Genomic DNA, 26,074 nt, shown 5'->3' on the forward strand with positions numbered 1-26,074 from the left:
TGCAAACATTTGGCTGCTCTAAGAAACTAAACTGTGACCAAGCATTTTAGTAGCAAATGTAGAAAGGTCACAGAAACATGCATTGAAGAATTTCACCGATACTCATCTCTGAAGTTACGTTGACAGTAGGTTTTGCGGAAAAAGCCCAGAGCAATGAAATTAAGGTACTTTGTCACAGAACTGGACGCTCCCAGATGCTTTCGCTCTTAATTAAGCTGATAGTACTTGCAAAATGTCCAATACTGAAAGACTTCGGGGTATTAACCCATCGCACAAAGTTCAGAGCAACGAGGTATGTTGAAGCTAAATTAAATCCGCTTAAGTAGATACAGTACGGATACAGCGGCGGCTGCGTGGTGGTGAAGGCAAGATCGACGATGATCTTTAATGGCAGTATTATTATTATTATTATTATTATTATTATTATTATTATTATTATTCAGGAGACGAACCCTATTCACATGGAGCAAGCCCACAGTGGCCATTCACTTGAAATTCAAGCTTCCAAAGAATATGGTGTTCATTAGAAACAAGTAGCAGAAGGTGATAGGAAATACAGAAAGAAGAGATCAGTTATTAGAAAAGAAAAAGTAAATTAACAAATTATTAAATAAATATATAAAAATGTAGGAAAATTGTTAAAATCGAGAATTACTTTAGGGTAGTAATGCATTTCATTTCTGCTTGGACTTTTGAGCTATTGAAGAAGGGTGGTTAAATCTATCAAAATAAAGTAAAAAGTGTGACATTTTAATTTTTTTCCAAATTTTCATATATTTAATAATAATGTATACGAAAGACCATTTAGAAATTGACCGAAACAATAATAAAAAAAATTATATTTAGAGAAATGTGATAAAAAAAGTGTCATAAAAGAATAAAGTCCATGACTGGAAGACGACAATAAAGAGATGACATTCCACGTCGGAAGTTTTAAAAGCTCATTGCTTCGAAGCACGATGTTTAGTGCGCTCCACAACTGCACCGCCCATCGTAAGGCCACACGATAAAACCTCAAATAGAAAAGGAGGAAATCCAAAGAAATGAGAAAGTTCTTTTCTCTCTCTCAACCGGAAGGGAGGTTCAGAAGTTTGCAACTTAGGTACATTCAATACCAGATTTTATTTTCTAAAACATGGAGAATCTCTCTCTCTCTCTCTCTCTCTCTCTCTCTCTCTCTCTCTCTCTCTTTGAACGGATGTGTCTCACAGTTAATGGGATATTCTGCGGCCGAGATAAATTGTTCGAATCTCCATGATTATTTGAAGCCAGAATGAAAAGCGGTGTCTCCGCCATCTCTCTGTTGCTCGTCCCCCACAGCCAGCCCCTTACCTTTGTCTCCCGGAAACTTCCTTCCCTTTTATTTCTTCAAAAATAAAAAGCGATAAAAGGTTTCGCTATGAAGGATGTCACCCAGAGGACGAGCCTGCCTTCCTTCACTTACATGTGTAGTCGATATTTGCGACTGGAAATGGCTCTCTCTCTCTCTCTCTCTCTCTCTCTCTCTCTCTCTCTCTCTCTCTTCTTATGGCCTCGTGGCGCAGTGGTGGCGGTTTCATTGCTCAGACTGAGTAGCCAGCGTTCGATTCCTGAGAATTAGGTATCTGGTTGTTAGTCGACCGTTATGGGTCGCAGCTACGGTAGAGATAGTGAGAAGAAAAAGAATATTAATGTTTTTTTCTATCAAAATAGGAGGACTAATCATGTATATACACATGTATACGTACGTACATGCATACATTTTATATATATATATATATATATATATATATATATATATATATTATATATTGTGTGTGTGTGTGCATATGAGTGTATGTTTAGGATATAACTGCAAAAAAAACAAAAACGCACTCCAGAAGAAAAACAGCAAATCACTGGTGGTTCAATTTGTATATTATGACTGAAAGAAATCCTAAGTTATTCCAGAAAAAGAAACATAATGACTTCGCACAGTATGACGAGAAAGACCAGTTTTTGGAATATCAGATTTTAATGTATTCCCGGGCTCTTATATAAGTAAAACCACCTGTATATAGACAAGAATTTATTGGTCTTCCAAGAAATGGCTATAACGCTAACGAAAATCCATTAGGTGAAATTTAGGAATATGATGGTCGAACGGACAAAAAAGTATAAATTATATATTATAATATTTTGATCCTTAGATATCGATAAGTTCGATAAGTTCTGATTCACGGAGACTGTAGAGAGAGAGAGAGAAATCGGTAATTAAATCTAAGTTCACCGCGACAAGACTTGAAATGATAATTACAAGCAGTTTGGCAAGACCTCAGATGGAATCTCGAGGGCATAAGAGACACGGCAGAGACAAATGACATATCAGAGTAATATCAAGGTTCCAAAGTGTCCGCAGACTGGTGAATGTGACGCTCTCCCATTTTCCTTCTGGAAGAAATATAGTACGAGTATTTCTAATATGGTGTATTGTAAAATCATTGTCATATATTACTTTTATATCAACTTTTTTTATTGAATTCAACTGAGAGTATATTTGTATTGTTATTAAGTATAGGTGAACGTGATACTAGCGCCTTCGGGCCTGACAGTTATGTAAAGTTAGAAGCATTTGTACATACAAACATCCGCACAATCACAAATATATATATGTATACTTATATATAAGTATATATATGTATGTATGTATTATATGTTACAGAAAATGTGTGAAATCCAGGGATTTCACGTAATCCCCAGAGAATTTGTGAAATTATCAACTGGCTTAGGAGCATTTGATCCCCGAGGACTAATACTAAACACGGCGAAACAGTGATTCATCTACACTGTTTCGCCGTGCTTAGTACTAGCCCCTAAGGGGTTAAATGTGTTTCGCCGTGTTTAGCACTATCCCTTGGGGGATCAAATGTCTCTAAGTGCAGTTGATCCCCCAGGGGTTAGTACTAAACACGGCAAAACAGTGCAGATGAATCACTGTTACGCCGTGTTTAGTATTAACCCTCGGGGATCAAATGCTAGTAAGCGAGTTGTTCATTTCACAGAGTCCCTAGGGATTTCGTGAAATCCCTAGATTTCACATATTATCTGTAGCACACACACACACACACACACACACACACACACACACACACACACACACACACATATATATATATATATATGAATTTTTGTCAAATCTCTATTGATAGCTCAGTAGTAAAAGTCATATGTACGTCGTCTTACAGTAACATCGTACAGTCGACAGCTCAAATTCCACTAGTGACGAAGCGCTTATCAATTAAAATTCCCAATTTGGTGCATATTATGCATTTGATATCAAACGATCTTCGTAGCACAATATTTGTATATATATATATATATATATATATATATATATATATATATATATATATATATATATATATATATATATAATGCAAAATTATGTTCGTATCTAGTATTTTAAATTATGTATCTTAGATAAAACTAACCAATCCAATTATTAGACAAGAATTGCAGTGTAATACTGAAACACATCAGTGAATCGTTGCAAATAAAGTTCAATTATGTCGAAGCGCACCAGGTGTGAAATGCCGGTATTAATCTGATGACACTTGAAAGTCTTTCATTTTTGTGCAGCCTTTCATTTGTGATATCATCAAACTAAAAGAAAATTCCATAAAGAACTACATATTGTATATCAGAATAATTCCTGTTTTATTTGTTATATATTCCCCTGCGTAATAGGATCGGCTGCATGTACGACATATGAAAAATGAACTTAATAAGCACCATTGTCATTTCCACTATTATTAATATGATTTAATAACGTATCTAAATGCGATCAAAGCTCAAATAGTTAGCTGTTGGTGCGAGCGAAAAAAATTAAGCTGCAGACTAGAACGAAAAATCAAATTTCAGAAGGAAGAGAGTAGAAACTGTCGTTGCTGTTTTGCATGGACAAAAATGAGTTGCTGAACGTCATCACTGTCAAAAAATAATATACTCTATTCTTAAAATGCGTGCGCGCATTATGGGGTAAACAGAAAAGGCAATTGCCTTGCTAAATAAGACCCATGAGGAATGAATAAGTAAATCGATAAATGAAAAAACTAATAAGCAAAAAATAGTTGAACAAATAAATAAACAATGACCAGTTAAAAATAAACAAATAACGCAGAAAACTACACTATACAATCTCACTGATCTGTCACCAAACATATTTATATCGCCATGAAATTTAAGTGATAATTACTGCATCATTAATGATAATGATAACGGAAATTGCTAGGGCGTTATTTTTCCTATGGGAAACCGCTGTCTGGCTCTTTTGTAACCTAGTTTGGAATGACTGTTGCAGTGAATAGCCGTTTCATTGTGAAATAGGCCAAGGTTATGGTTTTCCGATTAAAGAATTATTCAGACTTTTGCGTTATTGCCTAATTATCTCATTCTTATGGCAATTGATCTCCCCTCCCCCAAAAAAGAGGAAATCACCTCCAGTTACGCAGTTCCTATTTCTCTCCATGTTGCTTTTTGCAGAAAGGTGAATTTGCATTTCTGGCCAAAAAAATCTGTATATTTTAATTAAATGCGTTTTAATTAGAAGGGCTGAAATGTTATGTTGAACGTGTTTTTAGGGAGGAAACGTTAAAAGTGCATTATTTCCGGGAAGAAATAAAATGAATCTCGTGTCATAAATGGACCGATGAAAATAACATTAAATATATTGAAATTACAGCCAACTTTCATAATTGTTGATTAAGAGATAACGAATCTAAAAGCCTGTGGGTTTTGGTTGGTAGGTTCGAGTTCACAGTTCCCTACCAGACTTCTTATTCCCTTTAATTACACACCTGCAAGCCGCCTTTGGTTAAGAACACGTGCTGGCATACGTCTAGATTAATCTAAACCAGCCACTACCACCTGCATTCTGTGATATGTTATTTTTCGCAGTTGACCTTTTACAGTTATCTTAATTTAAAGATACAATAATCATTCTCTTCATCATTACCTAGTGCATAAAATATTCAGCGTTAAGGCTTCACCCGTATTGTGAAAAATTACTAATACATACGTTAAGGACTCAGAGAGGAAGGTAATATCAGTGATGAATAGGCTATACAGTATGATGCGGCAAAGATAATTTTTGTAAAGTCTGTGAGGAAAGAAATTCAGAGTGCATAAACTACGCAGAAAGAACACTTTTTATAATCAAGCATAGGTGCTTGACTGGCAATGGTATAGAATGATAAAATAATAGAAATATCTTTATTAGGTTATTTGAGAGCGATACTCGAGATAGGAATAGACTTGTCTGTATAATTATAATTAGGAGTGAGGGGTTAAATTATAAAGATACGATAACTTTAAAGTTTTAAAAGAACTAAGGAGGAGAAAATACTATGGGTTTTTAGCAACGGTTTGAATTTTAGCACCAAAATAAAAACAAAAATAATATAGTCATAAACAAATTTAATGACATTACACCAAACATTTACGTGTAACTATTGATAGATATACTTATCGAAATTTATTTAAGAACCTAAGGGCAGTACACTTTCCTTAAAAGGCATCACTTATCATGCAATAATACAGCTTGGTGTTACTAGGCCTATATTACCCCTTCCTCCTGTAACCACTTCACCCATCTCCCCGGTACTTCATCCCCGCCATCTCTGTCGAAGGGGACTTTAACGCCAGGTAGTTTAACTAGGCAGAAGAAAATATATACCATTAGTACGTGGTTCAGTTTAGTACTGGATTGAAAGTGGTATAGATAAGACTCTATCTGTCTATGCATCTGTCTATCTATCTATCGATAATACAAGATAAATCCGTGAATTAGTTCCCATCGTTAGCGCAAAAAAAGAAAAAAAAAAACACGTGTAATCAGCCATGAAATACTGTAGAGTGGAAAAACGTTGCTCTCGGCAAAAATTATTGTGATTTTAATGAACGAGGTTAATGGGAAACGATGCTCTTTTGTCTCCAATCTCACCAGGATCGAATAAACAGCCTGTTTCATTTCCGAAGGTAGAAGGTCAACGCGTGGGACTAAGGTAACTCTGCTTCATTTTTCGGGTTAAATGGGCCTTGCTGTCTCTATGTACCTCTGTAGCCATGACCTGAATTCATACTTTATTAAACGTAAAGGGAAAGAAAACACGCACATTATGTAACAACATAACTGACTCACCGTTTACAATGTGGCCATTATTACCAAAGCTGGCTGAAGAGCTCGGCCTAAAAGGTAAAGATAACCGCAATAAATTTCGTCCTAATTTTCTTTCAGCACTGGAAACAGTGTTCAGTACGAAAATTTTACAAAAGGAACAAGTGACTGAGGAGCAGGAGACGTGAGTGTAATTTTTTATCTTTTTCTCGTTGTTACTTGAGAGCCATTCACCTCGAGCATTCCGATGAGATACTGGTAGACTACGCCTTTTAGATAACCAGTCACGGGTGGAAACCAGTAACAGTTACCTCTGTGCATCCTACCAAACAAGACCAACCTCCGGTTTCTCAACACAATTAATTTACCTCACTTCCTGTCCGCAATTGCACCAACAACACAGTTCTTCATTGGAGGGGTGGGCAGAGCTCTCGGCTAGCACGCTGTTGGCCCAGCGTTCGACTCTCCGACCGGCCAATGAAGAATTAGAGGAATTTATTTCTGGTGATAGAAATTCATTTCTCGTCATGATGTGGTTCGGATTCCACAATAAGCTGTAGGTCCCGTTGCTAGGTAACCAGTTGGTTCTTAGCCACGTGAAATAAATCTAATCCTTCGGGACAGCCCCAGGAGAGCTGTTAATCAGCTCAGTGGTCTGGTTAAACTACGATATACTTAACTTTTAACTTGGCAAATCTAGCGTCGATGTCTTTAGCCTTTACTTGTTAACACAACTTCAGGAGACAGCCAGAATAAAATTTATTTATGGACAGATCCAAAGGTCAAAGAATGGAAAGAGAGACGATGCAAAGCGGGGGAAGTTGTGGCCGCGACAAAAACTCCTGAAAGCTAAATGATTTATTTAGAGATGCCCTGAGACCCAGGGGAAACTCTTTTCATTCCTGGCCGCTAACGTTACCCCCAACGCATTCCCAGTCAAAAAATGTTTAATAATTCACATTAGGTTGTCACTCATCCATGACTATATTATTACATTATTACCTGATATTCTCACCCTAGCTCATAATCAGCCGACAGTATTCTGTTTATCAGGAATTGTCTGGAATAAATATGCATTTCGTCTGCTGATTTTGAAGCAGCCGTGACAATCTTGCCAGGTGGAAAAACTATCTTGGATTATGCAACTTTTCATGACTTAGATTTAATAAAAGAAAATATAAGTAAGTTTCATTGAACAGTAACTGTCTGTTTACTGCACATACGAGTATAAATATTGGTTCGAGTTGCAATTCTGCTAGTTAAAATTTTCCAATCCATAGCAGGATTACGTATGCTAGTGGTCAGTTCTCAAGCAGTTTGTTTCTGATATCTTTATATTTTTTCACCTTTTTTATTTTAATCGGTATATTACCTATCTTTCCAACTCAAATTTTCAAAGGATATTCTGTTTCAGTTAAAACTAACTTACTAAAGTGTTCAAATTTCTTCCAAACAGTCAACACTGAGCACTGCAAGCATTTTCTCATTTTGTACAAGTGATATTAAATGAGTCGAATACTTACACCTTGCTATACATATACTGTAAAGTAAACAAATGCCTGCTTCTTTATTTTTTGCTTTTAGATATAATACCGTTGAACAAAATATAATTTCGTGAAGGCAGTAAAGAAGCAGTTTCTAATTTACTCAAACCAAACCAAAGAAAACTTGCATCATTAAAGTATTCATCGTTGACTAGAGAAATAAAAACAGCGAAAGTAAATCACAGTTCTCACAGACATGAACCCCTGAACCTGATTAAAAATTACACAGTGAACTCGGAAACGCCAGTTCTAAGAACAGTGAATAATTAAATTCAAATCACAATTCTCGTAGGAGCAGGATGTTCCAGTTCTCTCTCTCTTTCTCTCACTCTTTGTATATACACGTATATTTTAAAACGTTAAGGCTTCTATCATGGCCATAGCCGCATTGATTAATTGTGTAGAGAACTTACATAAAGTTAGCTGTTTCATACACAGACATACACACACGCACACAAACATACACACACACATATATGTATGTATGTATATATATACACATATATATGTCTTTTCTCTCTTTCCTAGAAATTAATCTCCAAATATAAAGAGACACGTGAACAATATAAATTAATTATTAATATCTTTTGTAGCTTTCGTAACCGGTGTAAAGAATGTTTCAAAGATATGTACTATATATATATATATATATATATATATATATATATATATATATATATATATATATATATATATATATATACATACATAGTACATATCTTTGAAACCTTCTTTACACCAGTTACGGAAGCTACAAGGATATTAATAATTCATTTACGTTGTTCACTTGCCTTTTTTTTCATTTGGAGATTAATTTCTAGAAAGAAGAGAAAAGACATGAGAGAGGGCGTGTCTACTTGTCTGTCCACTTGTCTCCCTGACGTTCAAAACAGTACGGAACATTTCCAGAGTTTATTCACTTTTTGTAAGAAGCAAAAACAAAAACAAAACAAAAAAATAAATAAGAAAGGAAAAACTTCCGAATGCCGCAGGAAATCTTGACGGCAAAATATTCTCTGGTTTTAAACTTCTCCCTTTGTGTTTCCCATAGGTCATTAAATATACAACAAAGGTCCGACATATCTCTGGATATCTCTCTCTCTCTCTCTCTCTCTCTCTCTCTCTCTCTCTCTCTCTCTCTATATATATATATATATATATATATATATATATATATATATATATATATATATATATATATATATATATATATATATATATATATATATATATATATATATATATATATATATGTGTGTGTGTGTGTGTGTGTGTATGTATGTATATATACATACATACATACATACATATATATATATATAATCTGCTAGTAAATTTTTACTATTTACGTATGTAATTGTAATAACAACAAGGCCCTCTTGACTCTTCAAATTATTCACACTTTTCGGATGCGCTTGTCACCACAAAGACTTAGATCCAAATGTGCGTGTGTATATGTATATATATATATATATATATATATATATATATATATATATATATATATATATATGTGTGTGTGTGTGTGTGTGTGTGTGTGTGTGTTTGTATGTATGCATGTATGTATGTGTATGAATAAGTGGATAATGAAGGACATCAGCACTTAGATGCTGGATAATACTACGCTGTTTATCAATCAACTTTTGTTTACTAACAATATCCATAGATGACAAGCGTTTTATGGCATACTTCTATCACACTCAGTTTTACTTCGATGCCACAAAACGCTTGTTATGAACGGATATTGTTAGTAAACAGAAGTTAATTGACAAACAAAGTAGCATTGTCAAGGATCTAAGCACTGGTGTCCTAAATTCTTTACCCCTAATCGGCTATATCTGTTCTCGGTCTATCTATTTATCTATCTGTCTATATATATATATATATATATATATATATATATATATATATATATATATATATAGACATATATATATACACATGTATACACACACACACACACACACACACACATATATATATATATATATATATATATATATATATATATATATATATATATATATATATATTGTAATGTGAAATTGCAGTCTGCAAGAGCATTTGAAGCTTCACTCACTTTTCAAATTTAGTTAAATCAAGTAAAAGTACAGATGGTGAGTCGAACACATGACCACCCACAACCGAGAAGCTGGGAATGTTCAAATCAACCCTGACGTTACCATCCGCTAAAATTCTCAGAGCCTTCACGACAAACTCCACCCCTTCTCTCTGTGCCTTTAATCCTGCCTTTGTCATCCTTTGATTTCCCCTGGGTTTTCGTCTTCTCCTTATTTCCAGCACCGCTCCTGTGTACCACCAAAAACATGGAAGCCGGCAGGTAAGGTCAAATGCCACATGTGACTCAAAAGGGAGTTTGTTGGCATCCAGCATCAGAGTAGAGTCCTTGTCAAGTCGGTCTCCAACAGCCCTTTCCCTCTCTGACCCAGTATCTCTTTGTCGTGCACTAGTCCCACCAAGTCCCTTGCCTTATTGCAAAGTCTGGCTTATGTTTATCATGACAGCGCATCCTACGGGAAAGGTATTGTCTGGATTTTGGAGTTGTTACGGCGCCCAGTCTTCCACTATAATTTTCATTCGTTCTGATATTTCTGCCCCTTGGAGTTCTGAGAAAAAATGTTGAAGTGTTAACATTTTCATTTCCAGTAACGTAAGGAATTCAAAACCTTGCTAGCTCATATTACTCCCTCTCAGCCTTCAGCATTCCCTAAGTGAACTAGAAAGTGTTTTCTTAACATCAAGGTGACAGTAAGTTTGTCTTGGAGAATAGGCATTTGCTGCTGTGTCCGAGAATATTACTTCATAAATAATGAATATTCATTTTCCATACCGACAAATACGTAGCAAGACGCACAGACGCACACACACACATATACAGTATATATGTATATATATATATATATATATATATATATATATATATATATATATATATATATATATATATATATATATATATATATATGGATATGGGGTAGCCCCATTTCAGCGCTGCCAGTTTAGCGACGCCATTTCAGCGCCAAAAATTTCAGCGACAACCGTTTCAGCGCCAAAAGCATAAAAAAAACAGATACATAACTTTTCCAATTATGAGTTAGTAATATTTCCATAAACAAAAGAGGTTTTGAACAAACATTCCGGGAATTAAAATTACGCATACTGATTCTAATATATAAATAAATAGATCAGTTAAAAATACTCCAAAATGCAAAATTCAGGAAACCTAGTTTAATAAGTTATGTTGCCATAATCCGATACAAATTTTAATATTCTTTCGTCTGCCTTTCTATATTTCAGTAACTTTTGTTGTGGCTCATGACCAGCTGTAAGTTTTTCGAAACATTCATCGCGTCCTTTTTGGACTTGTTTCAGCGCATCAGTGAAATTCCATATTATTGGATGCAACGTTCCTAGCTCTGCTCGCAGCCGTCTATTCGCCGCTTCAGCTGTTACTAGTTCTATCTTCTTGAAGCATTCGTTGAAACGTGTTCCAAATGTCTGTGGGAAACAATAGTGCTCTTCTCCCAATTCCTCTTCGGTGTGGACGACCAACGTAGTTGTCTTCAAACCAATTCAAAAGCGGAGCTAGCTTCTCACGTAAAAATTAAAAGTATATCTTAGTTTAACCAGACCACTGAGCTGATTAACAGGTCTCCTAGGGCTGGCCCGAAGGATTAGATTTATTTTACGTGGCTAAGAACCAACTGGTTACCTAGCAACGGGACCTACAACTTATTGTGGAATCCGAACCACATAATGACGAGAAATGAATTTCTATCACCAGAAATAAATTCCTCTAATTCTTCATTGGCCGGTCGGAGAGTCGAACGCTGGGCCAACAGCGTGCCGAGAGCTCTACCAACCCCTCCAATGAAGAACTGGCTTCTCACTTAAGTGCAATGCTAGAGCATCCACATGACGGTCAAGGTCATTAACTGGGACAAATGAAAGAGCCAGTATCATTTTCACCTGTAAAGCAAAGTCTTTAGTAAATTTTGAGATAAGTGAAACAAACAGCCTCCGATTTGCATATCAGAAAAACAGTCCTTCATGGTTGTCAAAACCACATGCAGCTCAAAATCACAGTTGATGACACTGGGCCGTGCATATGGTACCATCTCCTTCCTTATTTCTAGCATTCCCACATATGTTGCACGCTGCTTATTCTGCAAGAGTGCATAGAGTATGGGGATTACATCATCGAATTTCTTGACTAAATACCTGATATAAGTATCTTAAACACCGTATTACTTTTATAATTTGCGTATTGTTATTTAGCTGAACAAAATGATCTTAGATGTTTCTACACAACGTTTATATCTTAATCAAGCCGCAATAAAGAAATCACTAAAAGTCGTATCACTCAGAAAATTTGATGATAGAGATAGGTAACCAACCACTAAATTACTCTTAGCAAAGGAGATCTATGAGCGTAGATGAATCATTCAGGTAGTCAGTAAGCCAGTCAAGATGGCTATCACATTCATAATTCGTTTCGCTGAAACTGCAATTGATATTTTAGTACACTAATCAGTTTGCTAGTTTACTTCTTTGTTAGCCTCGTACCTTGCATAATCTATTCAGTTTCTTGTTATTTGTGTTTACTCAGTTGATGAATGTAGATTTTTATCCATATACACGCTGTTGGCCCAGCGTTCGACTCTCCGACCGGCCACTGAAGAATTAGAGGAATTTATCTTTTCTGCAAGAAAGAATTTCCTCTGCCGTTCGTATTCTGTATAATTTTCCATGAAGTGTCAAATGCCCACCCATACTTTTCGGCATCTTTATTCAACGAGTTCATAAACAACTTGACTGAAAATCTGCATGAAATTCTTTGCCCTTTTTTAACGTTTGTTGTAAAAGCTGTGAATTTTAAGCGACTAATTTAGACGGCAGCGCTCTTCCACGTTCATTTGTTGGCGGTTTACTGACCCCCTAAAAATAACCACGGGATAAAAATGTTATTCCAGTGTGGGTCACGAAAAAAATATAAACCGAAAAACGTGAAACTATTTTTTGAATAATGCAAAGTACGTGATTTCACTTTTAGCAGAACGGGTCATATCCATTCCAAATGCCGCAAACTTCGGGGACTTTTTTTCATTCCGTAATGGAACAATATTATTTCAATTACTGTGCCGTTTCCCGTAACGACTGCGTCATTATCAATGGCGACGCGTTACGAGGGACGAATAAGAGAAGCGGATTTTGCCATTGTCCGCACCGGTGCGATGTGCTTCGTTTCCATTGTCTGCGGGATAAGGTTAAATGGTGTAGCACAATGGCTTTTTCCTCTCTCAAACTTTCTTTCCCTCGTTCCCATTGTATGGAGCGCGTTTGCCTTTCACCCCAGCGGTCGTTATGTGCATTCTGAGGGTAATAGCATTTCACTCTAACGATCTTTATGCTTTCTGAGCGTATTAGCGTTTCACTCCATTGATCGCTATGTATTCTGAGCTTACTAGTCTTTCACTCTATCGGTCATTATGCGTCTTGAATTATATTAGTATTTCAGTCCAACGTTCTTGTAAATTTTAAGTGCATTCACCTTTCACTCAAATGATCGTTATAAATTTTGAGTGAATTCGTCTTTCACTCAAGCGATCGTGTTAAATTTTTAATGTATTTGTCTTTCACTCCAGCGATCAATATAAATTTTGAGTGTTTCCCCCTTTCACTCCAACGATCGCAATTCATTGAATGCATTTAGCTGTCACTCCGAAGATCGTTATGTATTCTGAGCTTATTAGATTTTCACTCCAACGATTGTTAGGCATTTCGAGAAAAATCAGTGTCAAAGACAAATCGAAAAACAAGTGCATAATATCAGAATAACTGCAGCAGTAACACCAGTAACAAAAGTTTGAACACTAGCACTACAACGAAGAAAGCAACAACAGCAACAGCAGCAGTGCCGTACCCTGAAAAAGCATCACCAGCAACAGCACTAGTTTAGATTGCGAAATCTCACGACGGATGAAGACCCAAGATCACTAATTGCGGTCCGATTCCGGCGAATGAAAACACTTCTCTATTGGGTGATGAAGAAATTTGGGTGTCCTGGACAGAATGATGCAGATTGCATGCATGAGCGTAAAGAGAGACACAGGCAAGCAGGCATAAGGACAGGCAGACATACAGATAGATTCGACTCGGGCTGACAGAAGTGAAAGACAAGTTTTTGCTAAATGTTTAAGCAATAATAAATAGGTGCCAAATTTGCGAAGAAATATATGCAAAAAATAACAGAAAAATTTAAACGGGCAGACCAGGCAAAGGGGATCTGAGACATAGCGTAATTGAAATCTTTCGTTGCAGTAAAATGCGGTAAATGTAGTTTCCATAACAAACTCAGTTTAAAATAAAAACAGGAAACTTTGTATTAAAAGTCTGAAAGGAGAACGGATTTAGTTTCAGAACTTGACAGCACCTAAGCTCTTGGGCCCGGCATATTCTCACATTCTCATTTATTCTTTCATTTATCCTTCTTACTTGGTGACACATTATCTCACTATTCCATACAAAATTACTTCTGAAACACGAAATGTTGGGTTTGCTGTCATTTCAGGTCGGGTCATCAATCATTTGACCCCGTAATTGAATTATTCTGCGCGCTCGAAAAATCCGTTCTTTCGCTCGCGATCGTAAAATGGCGCTAATTAACATTTCTGTATTTAGTCGAGGGCATGTTTTCATTAATATGCAAATGAAGTCGTTAGCTCGGAGCTGTGTTATTAAGCGATACGGATCACTATCTCATTTTTAAGCCCGGTTGTTTTGCAAGTTCTTCGCTAATTCGTTTTCTTACCAGGTTTTTTAACTCATACGTCATCATTTCTCTCCCAAAGACCTTGAATTTAGTTTTTCATGGATAAAGTTGACCTCTGTTATCTTGCTGAAGTCATTTTCTTACTCATATTCACAACTTCTGAGCGTGTGGAGGATTGTAAGTTCAATAATGGCTCCTCTGGTAATTTTTTAATGAATGTAATTGCTAATGGATGTGAAAATGAAATGTTAATTTTTATATAAATGGAATACGGGTGTTTTATGTCTGAGTTGGTTTTCAATACTTCGAAAATTTTCTTGAACATAAATGTGATTCTTATTTTTCCTTGTTTTCTTGTTTCTGTACCAGCAAATATTATTATTATTATTATTATTATTATTATTATTATTATTATTATTATTATTATTATTATTATTATTATTATTATATTATATCTATGTAAGTTTGCCGCATTTTGTTTTCATTATATTTGCCTTAAATCTACATTTTGATTACTATTCCAGCCTCTCTCTTTAACTGGCTTACAACCAGAATAATTTTTTTTTTTTGTGAAGTTCTAGTGTTAAAAAAAAAAAAGCATTTACAACGGACATTCACATAAAGCTAAAGATGTAATATTTTTTACGGAAAAAGTTGGTTAATCATTGATGATTCATAAATACACATGCATTCAAATTTGTTTCATTAGTCATATGTACAGTATATATGGTTGTTTATTTGTGATTATATATATATATATTATATATATATATATATATATATGTGTGTGTGTGTGTGTGTGTGTGTGTATGTGTGTATGTATATATGTATGTATGTATAACTGAATCACGAAAATATGGAACTTGATGGATATATAAATAAAGATAAAATCCACGAAGGTAAGGAAACACTGGAGTGCTCCAGCTAAGTAAAGGACGACAAACAGTCGAAAGGCCTAGCAGCACTCCAGTGTTTCCCTTTCCTTCGTGGATTTTATCTTTATATATATATATATATATATATATATATATATATATATATATATATATATATATATATATATATATATATATATATATATATATAGTAATAACAGATTCTCCTGTTTACATGTGATTTCTCAAAAGGGGTGAAGTGGCAAGCACTATTGTCTGTTCTCTTAATGGCCCAAAGAGAAACCTCCTACGCCATTGCAGTAGATTTTTCTTGCCATGGAAAAAAAAAATGACTTTTGCGCATTGATAGATAGATAGACAGACCTAAAACAAACAATGCAGGTGAAATAAATACCATGGCTGGATAAACTCACTGGAGAACTGAAATCCTCCCTAGCGACTCTTCGTGGAATACTGGGTGCCCGAACGGGGATTAAACCAAAATGGTACACAAAAAAATAAATAAAATAAACTGACCTGGAACCTGGAACGAAATGCAGAGTGTTACAGGACACACCGCTGGTAATGAGGACAGCCTCTAAAAGCTTGGAATGACTGGCCAGGAATGTGCACTCGAGTTGAGGTCTTGTACGAATTTGGGATAATGGAACATTCTGGCTTTTTTTTTTTTTCCTTGTACTGTTGTGTACTTGCTCTTTGTTTACAGCCTAGAGTCATCGGGTTCGATACCCTGCTAGGAAAGAATGACTTGGGTATTTGTGATGTTGCTTGTGTGTGTGCGTGTGTGTTGACCAAATCTGAACTAGATATCGTGGGGTCAGTAAGCTGTTGGGTCGTAGGTGGAGAGAGAGAGAGAGAGCTCCGTTATAGTATATTAGATATAGTGTACCATTAAAAAACTGGAGGTCTTCAGAAAGGTAATCGTCACTCCATGTCAGGACGAATCTGTACATCAGTTCATCTTAGATGTCTCCTGCTTGTACATGGATGTTCGTACGTGAAAATTAACTTTTTTTTTTTATTCATGGGCATACAATCCTTCAAAAGTGTGTGTGTGTGTGTGTGTGTGTACGGTAATCCAAATTTGTGCGAAAATAAAGCTTTCTGTTCATGTGTAGGAAAATCGCGGAAACTCTGCATTCTGTTTATTACTAAACTTATAAATGGAAGTGGACGTGAACTATAGTCAGTCTAAGCCAGTTAGACAAACAGCCAAATCGTGTTCTCCATTTTCTCATTTTGGTCGGTTTCCAGAATTCAAGGATAAGGCTGTAATGGTGTCTGTGATTCACTGAATAGGAGAATAATCCGAGATAGTAAACGCTCTTGCCGATTTCCATGTTTTGATAAGAAACCCCTTTCTGTCTTTGCAAAATTATCCGTAATTATTATCGGTTGTTTAATTAAAATCCAAAAGTACATGCGAAGAACAAAACTCGAAATTCAACTTTGTTATTTGTATTATGATCTATTTTTATTTTTTTTAATATTTATTTCGGTATTGTGGTTATTCTTAAATTTCTTTAACTGGTGCAAATTATATCATGAGGGTACTTCGGGCCAATTCAGGTAGGTGGGAATACCATGATTCTATAACAAAAAATATTACACGATTCCCTTAAGAACTTAAGTATGGAGAAGACCCAGTCCCCATTATTATTATTATTATTATTATTATTATTATTATTATTATTATTATTAAAGTTTTTTTAAAGTTTTTTAGAAGTGCCAAACAAGGAGAAATTCACTCTTCGAGGTTAAAAAAAAAAAGAATTAGACTGAAAAATTATATGAACATTTCATAATTGTGAGCATTAGTTTAGTCTACGTACAGAACATTATTATTTTTCGCTGAGTGCAGTTACAACAGGAATAAGAGAGGTCGGAAGGTGAATTAAATTTAAAAACTCCTGTTGGATATTAGACTCACAGAATTATGAACGTGTTGCCGGATGTCATGGGTCTGCTGAAGCCATTAACATCATTATGTTTCAGTTATGATCTTGTGGCTTTGTTGCTCTCGTTTTTGTCGTTACAGTTGTTGTTGTTGTTTATGGTATTGTTATAATTGTTGTTGACAAATAATCATGGTGAACCTAAAGGCGACACCGAACACTGCTCTCGAATACGTTAATATTCAAATTCGAAAAAATAAATGTGCATACATTAACTGATCTGTAATAATGGATGCATATTTTTACAGCCAAAATATATGAAGGAAATGTATTTTCCGGGGAAAAACATGTACTAGTTATTACTGAGTGCTGATAAAGGGTGCATATGAGTATTTTGTAACTAAAACATTTGAGTAAAACATAGGCAATCCTTTGTACATCCGGACGATGATGAAACTCCGGAATCCATTTGTAAATGATGACACTAATGTCATTTCATATGCTCATGATACTCTGTAAATCCGCAGGAAAATAACAGTGCAATGAACAATAAAAAAACGGTATTTTTAAATGACATGTACTGAAATGATAATTTGGGATATATTACTGATCTAAAAGCTTCATGTATTTAAATACATATGTATATGTATATATATATATATATATATATATATATACATATATATATATATTGCATGTATGTATATATATATATATATATATATATATATATATATATATATATTGCATGTATATATATATATATATATATATATGTCATATATATATATATATATATATATATATATACATGAAGCTTTAGATCATTAATATACTAAGTTATCATTCAGTACATGTCATATATATATATATATATATATATATATATATATATATATATATATATATATATATATATATATATATATCAACGTATCTTTACTAATTTTAAAGGAGTATAAACGATATTAGGTAAATATCGTTTTTCAAAGAATTCCATATATAAGTTTGAGAGGAGTGAGGATAAAGGGTTGCCCATTGCCATACCAAATGTTTGTTGGTAAAATTCACCATTGAGAAAAACTTACAGTCATAAATGCACAACCTAGTGAGTGAAATAATATGACATACGGGTAGAGGTAATTCATGATGGATTAGTTCTATTACTAAGACACTCTAAAATAGAATCTATGGGGACTTTAGTAAAAAGAAAACAAGCATCAAAACTAACGAATCTATCAGTGGGGCAAAAAGTTATTTTAATTTATCAACTAAATCTAGAGAATTATATATGTGGGAATCGGAAATAGTTCCACACACACACACACACACACACACACACACACAGTACATTGAGACCTTTTCCAAACTAGGTGATTCCCCTTTATGTAGATCGGTGTTTATTCTAGCAAGGATTCCCCTTTTTTTAATACTCCAAAGGCTTTAAATTCTTTGTTGATGGATTAAATTAGATTAAGCCGGCCTTATGCCAGCAGGGACTCCAGCAGTAAGGGCCCCCCTAGGTATGGTAAGGCGCTAAGAGGAATAAGAGACCTGGTATGGATCCTTGGACTTGACTCACACAACCGAGACAGCATTAGGTAGCCCCTGGGATTTTGTGTAACTTTTTTTTTATTTGCCAAGGAGAAAGCTGTGAAGATAAAGTGAAAAGGAGTATTAAAAAAAGCGGGAATCAGAAAGAAATTAATTAAAAGAAATCAGGAGGAAAGGCAATCTAATTAGGCCTGGGAGTCGGAGCGCCATTGAGAAAGAAGGCGCTCATTAATTCGAGGATTCGAGGGACTGAGTCCTGCAGTCGGAGACACAAATTATGGCTTTACGGTGCCGTTTGATAGCGGGTTACGCCCCTCTGACACCACTTATCTCCTGGCCCCTGTTTGAAAGGGAGGACCTCGGAGGATGGGAGAGCTTTGATTATGAAAGAGAAAAAAGGGTGTATGGTGTCTCCGATTCAGCCTCTGGGTTATTTTGTCAGAGATTCATCCTTCCCATTTCTTGGACTTCGTCGCGTTATTCCTCCTTCGGAGTAAGGGCAGGCTTGAGGAATCTCCCTCCTTTCGTTGTGGGAGGAGATCCTCAGGGATTAAGTAATGTAGGATAAAAGGGACATGAAAGAGAATACTTGATACTTGAAAGCTTAAAGAAATGAATATTACAAGGACCGACAAGTTGCCCTTTAAGAAATATATGAGCCGCTTATATACTCGAAATCGGTCATTTAGCCGCAGATATATATACTGTGTATATATATATATATATATATATATATATATATATATATATATATATATATGGGTGTATATTATATATATATATATATATATATATATATATATAATTGGTTTAATGCAGAATAGATAATGTATATAAGAGATGGATGAAGGTAAAAGTTTCTCATTGGCTGACATGGAATGTCACCTGCTATTGCCATAGCATCTATCACAGTAGTTCGTATTTAGTTGCAATAATTGCAACAAGACCCTTGAAATTCCCGTTACAGGTTTGGTTGTTAGAATTTACCATTATGAATATCAAGTAAACAAATGAACCTTCTAAGAACCACAATAATTATATTCTAACGTATTTCTGAAGCCAAGTATTTAATTTATTCAATTTCTAAAGTTTACTCAGTCATTTCATTTTGTTGTAGTAAATGTAATGGAAATCCTCGACTAACAGAGTCTGGGAAGTATGCGTTAAAGGTAAAGGATAATATACACACCCGATAGGACTGAGGCAGTATACTGGCAATATGGAACTGAAAGTGAATTGTGGGGTTGTATCTAATAACCTACAAGACACAAGTGAATGATAACGTCGCAAAAATATATTGGCAACAAAGCTCTGATCTCTTTTGTGCATAGCAAGAAAATAATATTAAGGAATTTCTTTGATGGCTAATCTTCAGACAAGAACTTATTGTTGAATTTTTTTTTTTAAATCATCTATTGAGTTATCTTTTTTTGTTCATCGATAAAAGACACGAACTTCTTTTATACATGTACACCTTTCTAGAAATGATGACCCTACATCCGGTATGATCAGAAACAAATGATAATAGAAACCCTTTTTGCTGGATTTCCTTTTAAGAAAAGTAAAGGATTTCGAAAACGTAGACGACCTAACACGAGAAAGAATCCTCAAAGTTCAGATAACAGTCTCCTTTAAAGTATAATATTGCTGAATAAGTTAGTGTGGCAAAGGTCACAAGAACGTTCATTTTATTTAAAGAAATTTTCAAGTCCGGTTATATATATTATGCTGTTTTATCGCACAAATAAACATATCAGCTACTATGCACAGTTTCAGACTTTTCATTTTTCTAATTTGTAAACTAATTACGCCGTACAGACAGAGAAAGCAACATCATTATAAAGAATGGAAAATCAGGATATTAATGGAATTCTGACCTTAGGGAATAACAATCTGTCCTCGTCAGGTGAAATGCAACACTGGAAATATGAAGAAAGATATTTGTTATTCTTTACCCTCATGATGAAGTCATAAGTGAAGAAATGTGGAATGTGGAAATTGCGAAAGCTTGAACTGGAGGGCTCCAGGTGATGAAACACAGTTAATTAATATTTCTTCTTCTTAAGTTCTCTGAAACTAGGTTGTTATACTCCGCAGTGCTTTATGAGAGAAAGCAGAGATTAATGAGTGAAGGGAAGTAGAAGGGCAAAGTAAGAGGACGTAGTACTATGAAGTATGCACCGTAGGACTACAAAGGATGTATGACAAAGTAGCGAACGTATGAAATGGGAAAAATAAAGGGAAAGAACGAGAGTGCATGGAAGGAATAGTAAGAACTTGTGGCAATAATAGTTGCAGAACGCATGACAACGATAAAAAAAGGTTTAGGTCAGTGTGTAACCATAAAATGGTTTCCTATTTTATCCGTGTTCTCCGAAGTGGTTTAGCTCAAAACATATTGAGGTTCATTAATGCAGGATTTATTTAACTGTAGAAGACGAACAGGTTTAGGATGATAGAGGCTTTGTGAAATTTAAATGCTAAATCTTTCTTTTCAGTGAGATCATTCTTTTGGAAGTTCCTTCAGAAATTAAACTTATTATTCAATTTTCCTCAATGCCTGAGTTTTTTGAGGTATTTTTTTTCAGTCAGGATCACTTCAGTTAGGATTTCCTTCGTAGTTGGGTTCATTCTTGATCTTTTACCCTATACATAGAAATGAAGATTGCCCCACTTACATATGTAAGTGTAAAAAATACATTTAATGAATTTATTGTTTTTAATATTTTGAAAAGTATCCAACAAACGTGTCATTGTAATTTGCTTTTAGACAGGGCTTGTGTCTTGTATGTGCGCTTTAGGAATAAGAAAGAAATGAAAAAGTGATATGGAAAACTTATAAAAGAACAGCTTTTGGTGGGGGTTTCTTTTTATTTCCTTTCATTTAGACAAAACTGTTTTTGAGCGAAGAGCCCAAGGCACGCCCTGAATAAATCACAGAGCTATTTTTGTTCTTTATTTCACTGCTTTCTTAAGGTACCTTTGTCTGATATGGGGCGCTGAAAAATTCTCTCTCTCTCTCTCTCTCTCTCTCTCTCTCTCTCTCTCTCTCTCTCTCTCTCTCTCTCTCTCTCCTTTATAAGACTAAACATAAAGCTCTCTCCCCTTATAAGACTAAACGTAAAGCTCTCTCCCTGTGCCTTATCTTTTTCAGTAATTAAATTTTAATTAAAGGACTTAGCATTAAAATCTCTCTCTCTCTCTCTCTCTCTCTCTCTCTCTCTCTCTCTCTCTTATAAGACTTAAACATAATGCTCTCTCCCTGTGCCTTATCATATTCAGTAATTGAATTTTAATTAAAGGACTTGACATTAAACTCTCTCTCTCTCTCTCTCTCTCTCTCTCTCTCTCTCTCTCTCTCTCTCTCAAGAAATCCAAATGACAAACATAGAGAGAATAGTGATATATATACCAGTTTCCTTCTTCTCTAATGACGTAGGAGACAATGACGGCACGTTTTTGATTTTTTGCTTATTGAAGTTCAAAGAAGAAGTCGACAATGGAAGTGAACTTCCTCCCTTTGAATCTTGATTATTCTTAGTTTTTCATTATTCTTTGGAATGAGCTGTCCAGGGATGCCTTTTCATCCATTTCTTAATTCCTTTCGAGCCGCGAGTTTGATTTTCCTTTTCAGTCGAAGGAGTTCCTGCGAAATGTGCAATGGGTCGGGAGGGTTGCGCTTTTTCGCCAATTGCTCTCAAGATTGCCATTTTTTTTTTTCTTCTTTTTTGAAAGAAGTACTATAAGTGGAACGTATCTCCTACAACAAAAACATATCCTCCTGTGTCGAATTTCATAGAAGAATGGGGGTACAGCCAAGCTCAGATGAGTGATTACACACACATACATATATTACATACGAGTACATATATATATTATGTATATGTGTGTGTGTTTGTGCGTGTACTTACTTGCATATTACAAAGGTATTTATACACTGCTGTAGTTCCTCATTGGAGGGTGGGTACCGTTCTCAACTAGCACTCTGCTGGCCCCGCGTTGGATTCTCCGACCGGCCAATGAAGAATTAGAGGAATTTATTTCTGGTGATAGAAATTCATTTCTCGCTGTAATGTGGTTCGGATTCCACAATAGGCTGTAGGTCCCCGTTGCTAGGTAACCAGTTGGTTCTTAGCCACGCAAAATAAATCTAATCATTCGGGAAAGCCCTAGGAGAGCTGTTAATCAGCTCAGTAGTCTGGTTAAACTAAGGTATACTTTATACACTGCTGTGAATATAAATTCCTAGTATTTTCCTCACATGCAATGAAATCTATGCCCTTATACTTCTTATACTTCATATCAGAGGCTTATAGAGACAGGTGTCGATCGGTTTGTCCTATTTTTCTAATTAAGACCTTATTAATTACCATTGATTTTGACTATTTATTCACATGATTATTTTGCTGTGTAATATTTTCAGCTATTGGAGTTTTATAAAATTCATATTAAATCTATTCTCATGACTAAACGCTGATATTTAAGAGTCTCAAACCCCCTCTTCTTTCCATATTCAGTAAGCCTCTCGATTCCTCTTCATTTAGCAACTTTGAAAGTACTAAATTGTGTAATTGGCTTATTGACTGCCTAGTGAACTGTTAGACTAACTCGTTCTCTATTAATTCACGAGAAATTGAATGCAAATATCAAAGCTAGAGAATTATAAAAGTTTAGGATAAAATAAAGCTTTCAGGAACGCTGTTTTTTTATTCCACATAAAATTGATGCATCTCTCTCTCTCTCTCTCTCTCTCTCTCTCTCTCTCTCTCTCTCTTTGAGTGAATGCTAGTCATCATCATTTGTCATTAAAAAGGATGCGGATGGAAAATTTCATCTCATTCATTAGACATCGTAGCAGAAAAATAAAAACAAACTTATCTGAAACTTTGAAAGTTATGGTAATTGTATCCTGTCTCAGCACAGTGCCATTCTGCACGAATGTGCTATGTTTTTATGTTATTGTTTTGAGAATGATTTAAGAAAAGTTCCTAGATCCTTTCTTCTTATTGCTGTTGGAATTACAAGCTCAGTTACGTATGTTATTAATTAAGGAGGTTCGTAATTAAGCACAGAGGAATGTCACATACATTTACGCATTGTACACGAAGAATAAATGAACAATATACTATTGTATCACATTAATTCCTTATACATATACATTTTACTTTGAATTGTGTTGTGTTGTATCTAGCTTAGTGCTTCAATGTATCATACTTATTTCTTTGTAGATTCCCCAGTGTTGAAGAATTGTATGTCTCTCAAACTAGTTACCACAGAGTGTAGGTTTTGTTTTAATACATACATACATATATTATATTATATATATATATATATATATATATATATATATATATATATATATATATATGTAATATGTGTGTGTGTGTGTGTGTGTGTCTATATATATACTTTTCCTAAAAGTAAACTAGGGAGGATTTTTCCCTGAAAGCAAACTAGGGAGAATTTTTTCTTAAAAGTAAACTAGGGAGAAATGTTTCCCCAAAAGTAAACTACGGAGAATTTTTCCTTAACAGTAAACTAGGGAGAATTTTCCCCTTAAAGTAAACTAGGGAGAATTTTTCCTTAAAAGTAAACTAGGGAGAATTTTCCCTAAAAGTAAACTGGGGAGAATTTCACTCTAAAAGTAAACTAGGGAGAATTTCCCCTTAAAGTAAACTAGGGAGAATTTTTCCCTAAAACTAAACTAGGGAGAATTTTTCCCTGAAAGTAAACTAGGGAAACTCTTCTCCATAAAGTAAGCTGTGGAGGATTTTCCCCTAAAAGTAAACTAGGGAGAAATTTTCCTTAAAAGTAAACTAGGGAGAATTCTCCCCTTAAAGTAAACTATGGAGAATTTTTTCCTAAAAGTAAACTAGGGAGAATTTTCCCCTTAAAGTAAACTATGGAAAATTTTTCCCTAAAAGTAAACTAGGGAGAATTTTTTTCCTAAAAGTAAACTAGGGAGAATTTTTCCCTTAAATTAAAATAGGGAGAATTTTTCCCTTAAAGTAAACTAGGGAGAGGGAGAATTTTCCCCTAAAAGCAAACTATGGAGAATTTTCCCCTTAAAGTAAACTAGGGAGAGGGAGAATTTTCCCTTTAAAGTAAACTAGGGAGAATTTTTCCCTAAAAGTAAGCTAGGGAGAAATTTTCGCATTTGAACTAGTGAGATTTTTCCCTAGATGTCAACGGGGGAGAATTTTGATTCGGGTACAAAGTAAAAAAGTTTCTGGCAAAGTTCGAGTCATTCCTCTCATCGGAAATTTATCTCGCAGGTGTGTTGGCAGCGCAGCCTTGCCTGGACTGTATACAATTGAATGATGATGCTTGATTGCTGCACCATTTTGGATCCAAGTGCTTCTTGAAAAATCAGCCGGGGAACTAATAGCATTGAAGGTTGGAGTATTGATATTTCATCAGAGAGAACCTCTCTCTCTCTCTCTCTCTCTCTCTCTCTCTCTCACGACTTTATAAATTATAGTACTCTCAGTTCAGAATGGTTAATAGTGGTTCATCTCACGAAGGCACCTTCAGACCCCTTAATGCACCTCTATATAAAACCCTTTTTAGTATGCCACCTTTTTCAAGCATCATATTATTACCAAAACCAAAGTCAACTTCTCTTCATCTTCTTTGCCTCTGTTCTTCATTCGGTTTACGGGTGTTCCCCTCACTTCTTCCGAAGATTTCGACCTATTCTCGGAAACGCTCTTTACAAAGCAGTCGTTATCTCTGCGGGATCTGTTGTAGGACGTCACTTGCCATCACCTTGCCTCATAAGATCAAGGGAAGCGCCTGAAATTAGGCAGCTGAGCGAGATGCTGCTGGGAGATCAAGCAGAGAAGGAATACTTTGTACTTCGGAGTCTTGGATATAGAGGGGAGTGGGTATATCACCCCTTAGGACTGAAGTGAAAGAGCTATAGACGCATTTATATTTAGCATATAAAGAAAAGCTAAAAACTGATTGGTTTGAATATACACAGCCAATATTTAATAAATTTTAGAAAAATTATATATATATATATATATATATATATGTGTGTGTGTGTGTGTGTTTATGTGTTTATTTATCATTGCTTTTGAGTTCAGCTCCTTAATTTCAAAATCCAGTCCCCCTACTTTTTGTTTTCTTTAGCGTGTGTTGAATAAGACCTCTCTTGTCATTCTGTTCACACTTGCTTTTATTTGCATGTTCATCTCTCCATCCATATAGCCGTCTTCTCTCGGAATAGTAAGACCGGGGGAGCTAAATCTCAC

Source organism: Macrobrachium rosenbergii, chromosome 28 (assembly GCF_040412425.1).
Source record: "Macrobrachium rosenbergii isolate ZJJX-2024 chromosome 28, ASM4041242v1, whole genome shotgun sequence".
Taxonomy (NCBI): domain Eukaryota; kingdom Metazoa; phylum Arthropoda; class Malacostraca; order Decapoda; family Palaemonidae; genus Macrobrachium; species Macrobrachium rosenbergii.